This window comes from Melanerpes formicivorus, unplaced genomic scaffold (genome assembly GCF_026170545.1).
Source record: "Melanerpes formicivorus ecotype bairdi unplaced genomic scaffold, bMelFor1.0.p_v2 SCAF_6, whole genome shotgun sequence".
NCBI classification, from domain to species: Eukaryota; Metazoa; Chordata; class Aves; order Piciformes; family Picidae; genus Melanerpes; species Melanerpes formicivorus.
Window position 1 is genome coordinate 17,070,174 of NW_027142358.1, and position 15,948 is coordinate 17,086,121.

The 15,948-nt window shown below is 42.3% G+C and overlaps 1 protein-coding gene across 17 annotated transcripts in view; it reads left to right on the forward strand.

The window, feature by feature from the left end:
• ZMIZ1 (zinc finger MIZ-type containing 1) overlaps positions 1-15,948 on the forward strand; it is a 361,484-nt gene that overhangs the window by 260,352 nt on the left and 85,184 nt on the right. Inside the window, exons 1-2 of one of the 17 annotated variants that reach the window (XM_068139927.1) lie at positions 2,837-3,240; positions 3,757-3,830. The exons of 14 other annotated variants lie outside the window; for them this stretch is intronic. The gene's annotated coding sequence lies outside the window, so the exon portion shown is untranslated. Of the gene's footprint in view, positions 1-2,836; positions 3,241-3,409; positions 3,831-15,948 lie in introns of those variants that run through there. 2 more of the 17 variants (XM_068139928.1, XM_068139926.1) reach the window with 2 other exon arrangements.

Here is a 15,948-nt window from a genome sequence, read left to right on the forward strand (position 1 = left end):
CAGGATTAAGATTTGTGAGGATTCGGATCAGTAATATCAGTAATACATTAAACAAACACTGCCTCCTGTTTTGTAAGGTAAATGGGAGTTCTTTGAAAATCTTTCAAGTCCTTCTCTTAATCAGTGAGAGGTGTCCCAAATAAGCAACTCCTCTTTCCTGCCCACAGGACTGAATGATGCCCCAAGCCCCTGACTCCCCATCCCTGTGGGGCTGAGCTTCTCACTGGCCTTGTGGGAGAGCAGCCACTCAGGATGTGAGCGGGCAGGCACAGCACCAGACAGTTGGGATCCCTGGGGCCTTCACAGAGCTGCACAGAGCACAGCCAAACAGTCTGCTTTCCCACCTCTGCATTTAAAAGGTGCTTCCTGGTACGGACATGCTTCTCCCAGTAGTAGATGTCTACAGTGAGTCTTAATAGTTATCACTGCCTGAGATAACCTTCCCTGTGATGTAATTTGACATACTGCTGTCAGTAGGGCTTAAACACAGTAATCTTTAAAAATTATTGGGAATTTGCCCTAGAGAAAAAACTGTTACGATTAATTTCTGCAAATGATAAGCCACTCCTCCTTCAAAATAGTGCATGCTATGAAGTGTAATTTAATCCATTTAACTACAGAGCCTGATGCTTCTGACAACTGTGACTCAAATGTCATCACAGAAAGTGATATTTCAAGTGGCAGGGTGGGATTAGAAACCTGCTGAAGATTTGTCAAAGGAGAAGTAAGTACATAATTTTTAGATAAGTGATTTGTCGCTCTAAACCACTTCCGCTGAAAAGACGGGCAGCTTAAAAGAGAAACTTACACTGTTAAGACTAGGAAGAGCATTTAATTGCAGAGGAAGGGGGAAAAGGCAATCCTTTTGTTTATCATGGTAGTTCTAAGGAAAAACAGAGTAGTGGGGAATATGAGTTTTCTGTACAGAAATTAAATTACCTTTTGTTTTTTTCCCCTCAGAAAATAAGATCTTGTTGAGGCTTGCATGGGGAAGGAGCCAGTCTCAATATTTGGGACCTCACCACTGCCTGATTTGTTGTTGTTACTTTGTGTGTTATATTGAAATACAAAGTAACACCATGATTACAAACTGTGTACTTTGCAAATGCAGTTAAACCTGAAGTTGGAAATTTCATTCACATGCACTTAGTCTGAACTCCATGCAGTTATGTTAGTAGAGAATTTGGTCCCTGTTTGGGATTCTTAACATACTTCTCTTAGTGCTTTGCCAGTCCTCTCAAACTTGCCTGCCTGGCTGTATTAATTTACAGCTCCTTAAAGCATCCATCTACACTGAAAAACAACAAAAATAGCCATATGAGAATCTCTTCTTTTGTATGACTGAATCCTAAATTTGATGAACTTCTGTGGAAACTTGATTTTGTGTAAGAGTTTGTGCCAGCAGCCACGTGGGTCCACTGCAATCTCTGAGGACCTAGCTGAAGTGAAGGCTTGACCACACTGTAAGGACTGTCTGCTATGGTTGCCCACCCAGCACTGTGTTTTGTACCACCTGTAGCAGCCATGTTGTTAAGAAGTCTTCTTTTAGACAGTCTTTCACAGCTCTGATGTTGCAGAAGAATTACAGAGGGTTTGTTTTGCAGTATTGCTTAGTCTGATGGCTGAGAAGAGGAAGGCATAACCCTGTCTGGCAGGCTGACCTTGAGCTCCATCAGGAGCGGAGGTTAGGTGGAAAGTACACCATACCTTTTACTTGTTTGAAGTGGATTTCCCTGGGGGAGGGGTGAGGGGGCGGGGGGAAAGAAGCATGAAATCTGACAATGCTTTTTTGTGGAATCGTTTTTCAGAGAAGAGCTGCTCTTTGATATCTGTGATAGTTTGCTGTCATGTTGCAGACTCTCTCTGCTAAGGTGTTTACAAAGCACAGTTAAGTGGCTGTAAGCATGGCAAGGAAAGCTGAGGCCATTTTTTTTCACTGGAAGGAATTTTGCTGGAGAGACAGGTTTTTTTTTTTTAATTATTATTATTTTTTCAAGTTCTCCTTTATTGTTGTTTCTATTCTGTTTGTTTTTCGCAGGACCCTGCAGGCCAGCTTCACTGCAGAAGGGCCGGGTGCGCCTTTAAGAGGTGGAGGTGGCTTTGTGCAGGTTGTGCCGGGGAAGGAAGTGGCTCCGCACCGCAGGAGGCTGGCAGGAAAAGGCTGGTGCTCGGCTGGCCACAACTTAAACTGCCACTTTTCTCTCTGAGGGGGAGCAAGAAATTTGTCACATTAGCTTCCCGTTTGGTTGGTTGTTTTTATTTTTCCCTGAGGCTCCGCTCTCCACCCCCGGCTGCGCTGTGCCTGGCTGATCTCAGAAACTTGCTCCTTGGTGGGCAGCGCTGGATGCGCAGCGGCGTGGGAACAGGGGATGCGGTTGCGAGCAAAGGGCGGCTGACTGCGGTCAAGGTCTGAACTCTTAAAAAACCCAACCTGGGCAAAGGGCCCAGGCCAGGCTATACCACTGGTGGCAGTGACTGTTGCCGGCAGCCCGCAGCGCCCCGCCTACGTGCCTCAGTTTCCCCGCGCGGCGGAGGGACGGTGCCTGCGGCTCGGCCAAGCGGGAGCGCCGCGCTGGCGCGGACTGGGCGACGGACGCTGATTCCCCTCGGGCCGGTAGCCAGCACCTCCCCTCCCGCTGCAGGCCTGGCCCACCCCACCGCAGCCCCGCCGGTACCTCCGGCCCCGGCGCGGGGCGGCGCCGGTCCGGAAGGAAACTCCCGGCCGCGGGGGCCGCCCGCCCCGGGCGCTGCTCCGCCGCGGAGGCTGCTCTGGCCGCTAATTAGCCTGAGTAGTTTGATGGATTTAGTCAACAGCATTCAGCAAACAGGGTAGTGGGGGAAACAACTGTATAAGATTTCCCAAATCTAAAGACTTTTCAGCCTTGGTGCCCTTAATGGTTTGTGATGCGGACTGGAACAAGTGTTGCTTCCAATTAATTGATCGAGGGGATTTATTTTAGTATTTTGGCTGGATGCCAGAGACAGGGTCTTTGTCCTAGCGTTTTAAGCACCACCCCTCCTTGCAAGTTTGAAATGTGAGCTGCCTGGTGGGTTGTTGGTTTTTTTTTTCTTCCCTCTCTCTTTCTCTTCCTTCTGGCAAAGTGTGGCTGCGTGTGTGTGTGTGTGCGCGTGTGCGTGCGTGCTTGAGTATGAGAGGAGAGAGAGGTGTAATGGGAAAGCAAGAGATGGATCACTAGAGGCAGAAAAGAAAACCATCAATATCAGTAACATGCAGCTGAGGTGAGATTTTTCTGAGTGTTTGATTTTCGTAAAACCCTTTCAGAAGATTTAAAGCAGCCTTCTGCCATGCTGTGCGCTGAAGACGTACTCCTAAGCAATGTCATAGGGATGCTTACATGTATATTGCCGTTTTAGGTCTGTTCGCGTACGTGTGAAGTTTTAAAGCTTAACCTGATTCTCTTTATTGTCTCTAGAGGGTTGTAGCTTGAGCACAAATAGCCTGTTGGCAAGTACGGCATGAGCCCATTAGCAAGACTCCATCTGTGATTGGTTTTGCCTGGAAACCGGGAGACAAGCAATGAATAATTGATGTGTGTTGTGCAGTAGCTGGACAGGCAAAGAGGAGAGAGAGGGAGAAACAGAGCAGGGTGCCCTCAGAGGGGGGAGAGCGAACAAGCTTGGAAATAGCTACTGGCTGCCTTGTGCTGAGATGAAGGCAACCCCGGCTGTCTTTGTTCTGCACTGGCTGGTTTCTGCCTAGAAGTGTTTGCAGACATATGTGGCCTTTTTCTGCAGCAGCAGAGAGGCAGGCGAGCGGAGGAGGGGGAGCAGAGGAAGACTAGGCTTTTTGAATGAAACGTAACTTGTGGGTAAGTTGGTTCCTTGGGGGGGTAAGGGAAAGTGACGGTGTGTAAGTGGGAACGTGCGTGTCTGTGCTCGCCTCAGCCCGCCCGGGAGTGCGTGTGTGCGAGGGTGTGCGTGTGGTGTGAGTGTGTGCGTGTGTGTGTGCCAGCGGCAGGGTGGGTGCATTGTGGGTAAGGCGCTGCTGCATCTTGTCAGAGGGGATGGCAGCCAGGCTCCACCGGCAAACTGCAACGGGTTTGCCTACAGCCACCTTTGCCCCTTAAGAGATTTGGGGACGCGTTAAGGAAATTAACAGCTTGCTAATTTAGCTGGACTTTACCATCTGTCTATTTTAGGGGTGAACCGTTTGCATTTTACAAGAGTCTTGCTTATTGTATCTGCAGTCGTAAAGCCAAAAGGCAACAGCAATTATCAGTGGCATTTTCTCCAACTTCAGCCTGTCTGGCACTGTCAAAATGTGATGAACTGTTCTGTGAACAGCAGTTGACAATACTGCTGCCACCATTTCATTCTTTCTGTCTTTATAAGGACCTTGCCATGCAGAACTCACATCTGTAGAAGTGATTTCAAAGATGATGCCAAAGAAGTATTAGCATCAGTGTCAGTCTAGGGTATTCAAGTTTCAATCTTTTTGCCCCTTGTGTTGAGTACTAACGAGTGTCTTGTTTATCTCTGCCTGTCTAAAAATTAAAAAGATAATTTAATTTGCATGTGACTTATGGACTTTTCAGAAAGTTTCAAACTAGGGATGCCAGACAAGAATTTGGGATATTGATTTATTTTTTGTTTTAGTTACTTGGATTAAAGCAAATCATGTAAAACTGAATAAAGCAGCATAAATTGATGTACAGTAAAAATTAAATGCAAGAAATCTGTACAGCTTCAGCATTTGCAACTTGGACATTGACAGCATAGTTTATTGGGTGAAGAGACTCGCCATTCTAAGATATCAGCTCTTAACCAGTAAAATTGCAGATTAAGGTGAAACAGATTTTTCCTAAAGTAGTATCAGTGATCCTGTATTCACTGAAGTTGTTCAAACAAGTGTTGACTTCACTCATACAAACTACTTCTGAGTTCAGGTGAGCCCACGATAAAATCCAGCTGAAAATCCTGTACTATATGTCAACTTTTGATGAAATAAATGCTCTCTCTAGACAGATCTGAAGGGGTTACCTGGCCAGTTTGAACCTCCATTTATGACAACGGCTTATCTTGGCTCATAAAACTACAGATGATGATTTTTATTCTGTAGGTTCTGGAGAGAAAAGTTACTTCAGAGACAGACATTTTTTTCAACAAGTCATGTCTCAATCAAGTTAAGCTAACCAGGTCATTAGACTGGTCTGACCTAAGAAAAACAATTAGCTTGTCTGAAACACTACCTGGAAGTTGAAGTACATACCATTAAGATCCAACTAAAATTGCTCTAAGTTACCTAATAGTTCCTTATATTTTTCCTCACTAACATTAGAACTTTGTTACAGTTATACTGGTAAAGGAAGTGATTTATCAGCAGGTAATCACGCATAAGAGTAAAAGCTCTTCTCAGTGGAGCAAAAGCATGTTTTCTCTGTGCTGTCACTGATCTGCTTAGTGGGATTTTGTTCCTCTTTTGCTCAGCACTTAAATCAAGAAGGCAGTTAAAGTACAATAGAACTTGCAAACAAAAGTTTGGGTTTATGTAAACTTGCTTCAGAAAAACTCAGTAACACTTCAGTTTGAGTTCAAGCAGATAGAAGAGTGTTAACCAAAGGCTTGGGTTTGAACTTGTCTTAAAATTTTCTGTTAAAAAAATTACTTAACATTAGTTTGATTCCCACCTGCCCAACTTTCATCCTTTATTTGGAGAAGCCTTCAGAAAATGTCTGGGGAAATATGTCCACAAATGCAGTGAAATTTCACTAGGAAAGAAGTCATCTGTACTTGCAAGATACAGTTTCATGGTAGCAATTGAAAATACTGATTGTGAGGTTTGAAACTTAGTCTTAAGCTCTTGTGTAGATTGTAGTAGAATGGGCGCAAATGTAAAATCTGTGTGTTGGTGTGTCTGTGGTCCTGATAGAAATGTTGCTGTGTTTATACTTAAGTGAAATAGAGGTGCTCTTACTGGAACTGCTTGTGGAAAAAGCAGCATTTCATCCTGGAGCCCTTATGCTGGATACTCCAGGAACACCCAAGTTTGTTCCCATGTAGTGCAGAGGGGCAGCTATTGGTTACAAAGCAAAGAGCAGCATTCAAACTATCAATGAGAGAATAGTAGAGGATACTTAAGGCTCGATAAACAATTTGCATACAGTACCTGTAGTAACAGGTACTCTATTAATTGTAGTGATGAATTTAGAGAGATTGGTCTGGCAGAACAGGCCTCCTGTTGCCATAAAGGTTTGTATAATAATTAGATTGAGAGTCTCTGAATCCAACCACCCAAAGCCCCCAAATTACAAGATGTGTAAATGAGAGTAGTGTTATGTATCACAAGGTAAGCTGAGGACATGGAAGTTCCCATGGTATCCTCAGTGGTCTCTGGGGCTGTAACAATGCAAGTCTGCTTCATGACCAGGACATGAGCAAAATTAATGCTACTGCTCAGTAGCAACAAGAAATCTTACTAGAGTGCAGCCAACAGGAAACTGTCTCTCTGTAGGATTTTACAGTTTAAATTATTTTTCTCTCACAACAAAAGACAGAACAATGCATTAAACAGCAAAAGAGCTAATAAGGGAAGGAGCTAACCAGGGGAAAGCAAATAAACCCAAAACTGTACCATGTGGAACATTGCTAAAATGATGTTCCAGAGATCTCAGTGAATCTTCTGTCTGGTTTTGTTATCCTCAGTTTGAGAACAGAGACTACCACAGGAAATATGTTCCTCTGAAGCTGCTCCTGGAAGTGGAACTTCTGTTTTGTCTTGGGTGGAACAAGCAGAAAAGGCTGCTGTTAACAAACCACCATGAAGCTGTTTGTGTAAGCAGTGGGACAGCAAGATTTTTCACTTGGGGGGGTGTGGGGGTAGAAAGTGGAGAGGAGTGGCTTCTTCCCAGCACTGCTCAGCTATTACTGTGTTGTAGTTCAGAGCCACCCAAGACAGAGCTGGGTAATCGGAGTATCAGAAATTTAGCTGGGTTGTGTGCATAGCTGTGCAGGCTGAGTGGATAGTTTATTACCTCTTGATACCTTGCAGTGTACAGCATATGGTAGACAGATCCTGGGGGTTTAAAAAAATGTTACTGTAATGAATGACCATGTTGCCTGTCTTCTGTTTCCTCTAAGCAGTGGTTTTCCTTGTACTGCCTTTCCGGAAGAAACCAGAAAGTTCTGTCAAAAAACCACTAGCCATGGCCTCAGTTTCACTGTAGTGTGGGGGATCATTTCTTTGGAGTGACCAAAACAAACATCCTTATAAAAATAGCTAAAAGTTAACATACTGAAAAAAACTACATTGTGTATTGTCTTGTTCACTTTTCTAATGGCAGGATGGGAACAAAGTATGAGAACAAGTGTGCCTGCTTCTAATACACCTTATCAAAAGGATGTTAAGGTGTATATACTGAAACAATTTGAAGTCACTGAGCAAAACCTTTTTAAACCAGAATGTAAAAGGATGAGCTAATCTTCAAATGAAATGGATGTCTCAGTAATTATCAGAGGTACACCAGTGAACAATAAAGCCAAGCTGTAATAGCTTTCAAGGCATGGTGAAGAGTGTGTACCCGTTCATCATCCACGAGAAAGCAGCCAGCCAGTCTGGCACGTACATAGGCTCTTTCACTGAGGATTCAGTAAGGAGACAAGAAGTCCAGAAAGAGCATTAGTTATTTTTCCCATTTTTAACTAGAGGTTCCCTGAAGAATTTTCTCCTTAAAATTAAGACAAGGCATAGTTATAAAATAAAATGAGTGACACTGGGACAGTAATTACTTCACCAGTGTGGCAGGCCTACCTATAATAAATATACATTTCTCCAGTTCTTGACCTGAATCATTCTCCAAATGTCTTGAATTCTCTGGAGTGCGTTACTAATCCTGATTCTTAGCTTCTGTTGACACAGAGCAGCCAATGACAGTTTTACCTATTCCAGAGGGGACTAAAAAAAAACCAAAAACCAACAGGTTAATTTTGTTCTCAGTTGTCTTTATTACTGCCGATAAAATGTTCACACACTCAGCTAGGCTCCTAATTATTGTTTATTATAAACTGAGGTACAGCTCTCAGCAGTTGGATGAATAAACTTTAAAGTTTTCTACTCCTAATCCTGATGGCATTTTCTTCTAGGTACTTTGCTGTGTTCTTTGGGCACCTCTTAAGCACCTCAGTGCCCCTTACATCTTTTAAATGCCTTCAATTTCAGGAGGTAGGCAAGCTGAATTCTTGTCTGCATTGACATTCTGGAAGCAGACAAAACCCTAGAATGGCTGGTAAATACAAGGCGGTTAGAATGCTGTTTGGGTTTAATGCTAAAGTACCTGGATGGGCTCCTTCTTTCATGTACTTACTAAAACTATTTTTACTGGATTTTCAAAATAATTCTGACCTAACTTAGTGACAAATTGAGTGAGTATGGCTTCAGCAAAAGCAGAACTAAGGCAACCAGAGATGCTCGTAAAAATCACTTCTTATTTGTGGACATCTTTTCTTACTCAAGCCCAAGAAGGTAACAGAGAGAGCTCATAGAAGACTATCATATGACTTTTTTTTCAGTACTCAGGTCTGCTAACCGCTTTTACTGACCTGTTGTTTAATGGTTTAATATATTTGACATTTTATTGACTACTTTATTTCTGTTTTAGTAAGTACTGTGTTTATTTTGCCACTTACTTATCTGTATTCTAGCCAGACTTAAAGAAGGGTGTTAACAGTACTTTGACTTTTCAGTCTCATCTACTGAGACTATCCAACTATTCAAAAAAAGTTGAGTTTTTCAAGCATCACCCTAACACCGCAGTTTTCAGAGGAGCCTCTCATGATTTACTTATTCATACAAATTGCAGTGGCTTACGTAGTCTTCATCCTACATGATCTGCCAGCAGTATTTGCTTCTATTGATCACAGGCTGTTATTTGACTGCCTTGAGCAGCTTCTAGGTCTTCCTGGTTCTGTTAATGGGGTCCACTGCGGGTATTTCTCAACATTCTCATTTTGTTGCTCTTGGTAAGTTTTAACTCCAACCCTCCTGCTCAGACAGATGTGCCACAGTATTGTGACACCCTTTGTAGGTTTTGATGTTTGACAGTATCTTTAGTGAGCTTCGATGCCATAACTGGGGTTTTGTCCAGATAGGGCTGTTGGCTCTGATTTATGATGCATGTTTGGCAGTGCGCTTGGCCATGATATTGAATGTCTCAATAGGGCAATTGAGAGGTTAGTCTGGAAGAAACTTCTAAACCATGTCATCTTCTTGCACATAGACAAGAACTGTTAAATTCTCCTGTTCCAGTCAGCTTTCCAATGGCTGTATATGTTTTCTAACTATTCCTCAGGGTGGGAATACTGCAGTTCCTTAATTGGCTAGTTTACCTTGAAAGGTGCTTAAAGTGACTAACTAAAGTAATTTGTGGCTGTCAAGAAACAGGCTTCATTAGACAGAGCTGCATTGGAAACAGGTTAAAACCAGAAATGTTCATGTAAGCTTTTATGAGGTTCTAGTCCATTAGAAGGCAGATGATTTTAATCTTTTTCCTAAATAACTGTATGTCTTGTGAATACAGTTCTAAGCTCTTTGGAAAATAGACGTGTAGATGGTCTTTGTGTATTGTGTTTCTGGTTTTAATATGAAGAGGAGGAGACTCAGGGGTGACCTTATTGCTCTCTACAACTACCTGAAGGGGGGTTGTAAACAGGCAGAGGTTGGTCTCTTCTCCCAGGCAGCCAGCACCAGAACAAGAGGACACAGTCTCAGGCTGCGCCAGGGGAAGTTCAGGCTGGAGGTCAGGAGGAAGTTTTACACAGAGAGAGTGATTGCCCATTGGAATGGACTGCCCGGGGAGGTGGTGGAGTCGCCGTCACTGGAGGTGTTCAGGAGGAGACTTGACAGCGTGCTTGGTTACATGGGTTAGTTGATTAGGTGGTGTTGGGTGATAGGTTGGACGCGATGATCTTGAAGGTCTCTTCCAACCTGGTTTATTCTATTCTATTCTATTCTTTTGAACAAGCAGTTAAGCTTTTGTCTGTTATTATTTGTGGCTACTCGTATCATTTTTATAGTAAAACAGCTCAGCAGATGGCATTTGAGCAGAAAGAGAAGATAGGCAGTGGCTGGATTTTTGAAGAAGCATTTGAGATGGAGAATTACAAGGACTGAGTGATTTTACTTGTGAGGAACATGTTTTGTACATGATGCACTATTTTCACCCTTCCATATAGACACTTTTATTAAGACTAGAATGTAGGTTCTCTGGCTTTCTTTGACATTCAGCAAGATGTTTCTTTGTCTATACATCTACCAAAAAATATCAGAGGGGGATTTATTCTTTTGTAGAGTTTTGGACCTGAAGAGTTAGTTGATCATTAGTATGCAATACCCCATAACTTGGATTACATATTTTGCAATAAGCAGAAAAGAAGATAAAGTGTATAATTTCTGTTAAAAGTAGGTTATAAGAGATGAGGAGGAGAAATTTTTAAAGTTTTATGGGTTGATGTAAAATGGCTCACTTGAAGCGCTCAATAATCATGTTGCAAAAATGTCCTTCTTGTTAAATGTCTGCAATATAAAATGTTAGAGAGAGCTAAATGATTTATTGATGTCTGTTTCTGAGGCATTTACCTGCACCTGTAGCCAGCCCATTCCATTTATTTTGGCTTGGTGACAAATTAACAGGCTATTTGTATGTCAGATTTGGTCAGTAGTCAACTCCCTTCCCCTTACATATTGAACAGCTTTTAATTTAATTGTTTGTGCTGTTGGCAATTTATTATCCAGATAGATGTCACTCAGAGGAGCTCTGTTAGAAAAGAAAAACCTGAAGATATATTTGTGAATATCTTCATAGTGCCTTATAGAGGAGAGTATGCAGAGCAGATTTCAAGCCTTTGCCACACACACAAGCAATGATTTGTGTGATGCCTTCCTTTCTGTTAGTTTGAAATGTGAAATACTAGGGTTTTTATCTAATGAATGGAATGTTAACTGTGATTATGGCCATTGTCATTGTATCTAGGCACCCTTAAGGAATAAGCAATCAAAATTACACGTTGGTGTTGTAGCTGCATAAATGTGTTGCATAAATACTCTCAGGCAGAGTTGAAGCGTGTTACCACCTGCAGCAATTATGGTGCTGTTCTTGAGTAACTTTTCCAGGGGATTTAAGGCAAAGTTATTGTGTCATTGTTTTAACTCTTGTCTTTGGAGCTCATCATAGTGAGGATCTGAATGCTGCTTTTCAAAGTCAAAGTGCTATACTGTTATACACAGGTAAGTCCTGGTTGCCTGATCTTAGTTGCCAGGACGTCTCCTGCCTTGTTACTCCTTTGTGGCAGTCCCACTGCTACTGGCTGGACAGCAGCTGCTGATGTTTTCCAGTTGAAGAGGACTGGTGAAATCCATTGTATAGGTCTGTTTGCATAATGTTAATTAACCTGATCTTGCACTTCATAGATTTTAACATAGGAAATTTTGGATAGCAAAGAGGATTTTCTTGTCATATGAGCATGCCTTGTACTGGCCCTACCTTACCACCTGATTCTGCTAGGGCTCCTGGAACTACAGTTGATGGGAAAACCCACCTGCATTTTTTATCCTCTCAAGCAGCACCATGCTTGCTAGTTAACGTTGTTGGCACATTGTTTTATGGTCTTACATCTTACTTAACCTTTAATGTTTTCTGGCAGCATCTATCATGACCTGGTGGCCTATGGTTAGTAAAATGTGCCCTTGCAGGCTGCTAGATACTGTAATGGAATTAGGCCTTTAAAATTATCAGACCTGTCAAAGGTGCTTATAATACTGTGAGAATTTAAAGTGGTTTCTTACCTCCACTTGAATGCTCATTTGACCTGGTTGAAATGTTTTTTCTTGCTTATTTTGTTTTTACTTCCTGTTAATACTTTAGAAACTGAGGAGAAAAAAAAATGGTTCCTTGGTATCTTTATGAGGAATCTCTTCAGTTCTGTCCCAGATGTCATCTTTTGGCTTCTTTTTTTTTTTCTCTTGCACTTGTAGATTAATCTCAGCAGAGAGTTCAGTGGGAATTTGTTCCCTTGAGTAAGTGGAATAATTTTGTTACTTGGATTAATCAGCCAGTGTATACAATGGGCTGACACAAGTCAGGAGAGAATGTCAGGCTTATTTTGGGGGGAGATAGGATTTAACATAGTGCTTACAGGAGGTGCTGAACTGACACAGATGTCCTTTGCAGAGTGAGTGTGGGAAAGGCACTTCAGATGCAAGATGGTTTACCTTTTGCTAGTTAATTTTCAGTTAACTGTGGAAATGTAGAAAGTAATTTTGTAGTACTTTGGTGGTCTACCTGTCATCATAACATGGTGGCTAGTGGACAAAAACACCATGAGTGATTCTGCAGTGTTTCTAAACTGAGAGAGATTGTGTCATATACAACAGAAAATGAAACATGTGCTAGAGGAGGTACAGAGAGGGACCTGGGGGTGCTGATTGACAGCCGCCAAAACATGAGCCAGCAGTGTGCCCAGTTGGCCAAGAAGGCCAGTGGCATCCTGGCCTGCATTAGGAATAGTGTGGCCAGCAGGAGCAGGGAAGTCATTGTGCCCCTGTACTCTGCATTGGTTAGGCCACACCTTGAGTCCTGTGTCCGGTTCTGGGCCCTTCAATTTAGGAAGGACATTGAGACACATGAATGTGTCCAGAGAAGGACAACAAGGCTGGGGAGAGGCCTTAAGCACAAGCCCTGTGAGGAGAGGCTGAGGGAGCTGGGATTGTTTAGCCTGGAAAAGAGGAGGCTCAGGGGAGACCTCATTGCTCTCTACAACTACCTTCCTGTAGCCAGGAAGGGGTTTGTCTCTTCTCTCTAGCAACCAGCGCCAGAACAAGGGGACACAGTCTCAAGCTGCACCAGGGGAAGTATAGGCTCAAGGTGAGGAGAAAGTTCTTCACCGAGAGAGTCATTCGCCATTGGAATGGGCTGCCCAGGGAGGTGGTGGAGTCACCGTCCCTGGAGGTGTTCAAGAGGCAATTGGACATGGCATTTGGTGCCATGGTCCAGTCATGAGGTCTGTGGTGACAGGTTGGACTGGATGATCTTTGAGGTCTCTTCCAAGCTTGATGATACTGTGATACTGTGATTTGACTATGTCATGCACAGCCGGTAGCTGGGTTTGGCAAGTCACTTTATCTGAGCCTGTTTCCCAACTCCTGCTTCAGAGCAGTTTTCTGTCTTTGTGAGGATATTGCATCTGAACTGTTTGCTTCAAATTATTTCAGTGTTGTTAATACTGCTTTTTTTAGTTGAAGGGTGGTGTGACTTTAGCTTCTGTAAAGTAGTGCCATGCTGTTTCATGGTTTAACCCCGTCCAGCAACCAAGCTCCTCACAACTGCTCACTAACTCCTCATTGGTAGGATGGGGAAAAGAATCAGAAAACAAAACATGAGAAAACTGGAGAGTTGTGATAAATACAGTTTAATAGGTAAAGCAAAAGCTATACAGGCGAGCAAAGCTAAACAAGGAATTCATTTACCCATTCCCATTGGCAGTCAGGTGTTCATCCATCTCCAGGAAAGCAGGGCTCCATCATACACTACCAGTTTCTTGTGAAGACAAATGCTGCCGCTCTTCATTATTCCCTCCAGCTTTATATGTTGAGCATGATGGCATACAGCATGGGATATCCCTTTGGTGAGTTGGGCTGTGAGCTGTCTCAGCTGTGTCCTCTCTCAACTTCTTGTGCCATCCCAATCTACTCACTGGTAGAGTTGTGTGAGATGCAGAAAAGGCCTTGACTCTGTAAGCGCTGCTCAACAGTAATGAAGACATCCCTGTATTACCAACACTGTTTCCAGCACAGGCCCAAAACAGCCCATACCAACTACTAGGAAGAAAACTAATGGTGTCCCAGCCTAAACCAGCATACTCAGCTTCTTACCACCAGCAAGGCGATGAAAGGTGAGGAAAGAGAATAAAACTAATAAAATGCTGCTGTTGGAAAATGTAGCTAATTTGAGCCCTTACACATAAGTGATAGAGGGAAATGCACTACAGCCATTTCATTAGCAAAAAGACCTTCTGTTACAGAGATATTTTTTTTACTATGCCCCCATTGTTCTCATGTAGTCAATCAAGCAAGGTAAGAGAAATGTGGTACCTGCTACTAGACTGTGTGTAGGCATTAGTCCCATAAACAAAATTTAAAAAGAAAAAAAAAAAAAGAGTTGTCTGTTCTATTAGTTGGAATAGATGCTGAACAAATTTCCCTCTGAGCAGGAACAACAAATAGACAAATATCCATCCTCCAGGAAAAGTAACTCCTGTTTAATTTTGCTACATTCAAAACTAAATCCTGAGCTGGGGTGCTTCAAAATCATGACCCTCCTACAATTACAGGTGCACTTCTCTTTTCTTTGGCATAAAAATCTCAAGAATCCCCCAGGGCCCCCACTGCATTAAGCAAGAAGGGATGGAGATGTAAGAATGAAATCAGTTTTCAGGAAGTCCTGGAGAGTGTCATGAGATGGGCTGTCCCTTCTGATCCAAGACCTTGAGTATATTGACAGCTAGTATTTTTACTTCATGACAGACTAGCGAATGATCCATCAGCTGTTGCTAGCAGATGCAAAAATGATGAGCTTGTGGTAGCAAGACAGACATTATACTGTTTTCTGCACTTGTCTTGGGATACAAGTGACAGACATGTCATTGACAGTTTGCTTTTTGAATAAAATTATCTCCAGCATTTTGGAAAGGTTCAAAGTAGCTTAGAATTAATTGCTCAGTGGAGGGAAAGGACTCATCCCAGGCAGTGGCTGCCTATTGGTGAAAATCTGACTCCTGGGAAATGGATGTTCTAAAGGTTGTAGAGCTATCGTTTAAAAAAACCAGTGCCTAAACTGTTGCTATTTCTACTTTAATGGTGAAACTGTGATAGCAGCTTGGAAAACATGTGGAGCAATGCTTGTCGTTTTTCAGTATTTACTATTGTTTGTTTAGCTGGATCACATAGTAGGCCTTTATTAAACAGCAAGGAAAAGGCAGTTTTGCAGTCAGGGAAGTAGCTTTCCACAGTGGACAGAATCATCAGTTCTGATTCTCTGCTGTGTTCTTACTGTCAAGTCAAGCAAAGCTGATGTGTATCACTGGAAAATGGGACATCTGACAATGTTCAGGAATTTTAATCCTCAATGTGGGTTCTCAGTTGTGATGTTTTCTGTAACCACTACATTTACTTTGAGTTTTCTACTTCTCAATTCTAACTCTCTTTCCTGTAGTCGGAGCACACACCATAACTGTGAACACTCAGAATTTAACCTCAGTCATCCGAAACAGTGACAGATAGTTTACTTGAAATATGCATTTTCCAGCCATTTAATCAAATTAAGGGTGTACAAATTGCAAAGGTGTCAGGGTGACCCAGAGCAGTTTGAAATGAGAGACTTTATTTGAATGAAAGGGGGGCTGATCATAAAATAATACTGTATGCAAGTTAGACATTTCTTGGTTTAGTGAAGTCCTAAGTAGGAGGTTCAGTATTTCCTTTACAATTCAATTCTGCTACTTTCAGCTCTGTCTTTAATATATAATGGGATTTTCTCCTAACACTGTCTCACTTTTTACTTCTCTACTGCATTTGTGCAGTATCCTGACTGTCAAAATTTCTGTGCAACAGCAATGTGAAAATTTGTCGTAGTGAGAGAGCAATATTTATTGTTCATTGTCTTTATACTGTATTTGTTGATATTCTTAAAACATGTCAAACAGCTGATAATTTTTTGAAAGTCCCACTATAAACAATGCTTGTTGCCTTAAACTGAAGGCTAATTGGAGCTCTTGATTTTCTATCAATGACATCACCAAAAGCTACCGCTCTAGTTTATGCCATTTCAAACAGTTGTATAGTTTCACTCACAGTGTTCAGCAACTCTTCAGAGTTACATGGTTAACAGACTAGGGCATTTGAGGTTTATTTTACCAGTAATCACCATCTAAAACTGGAGT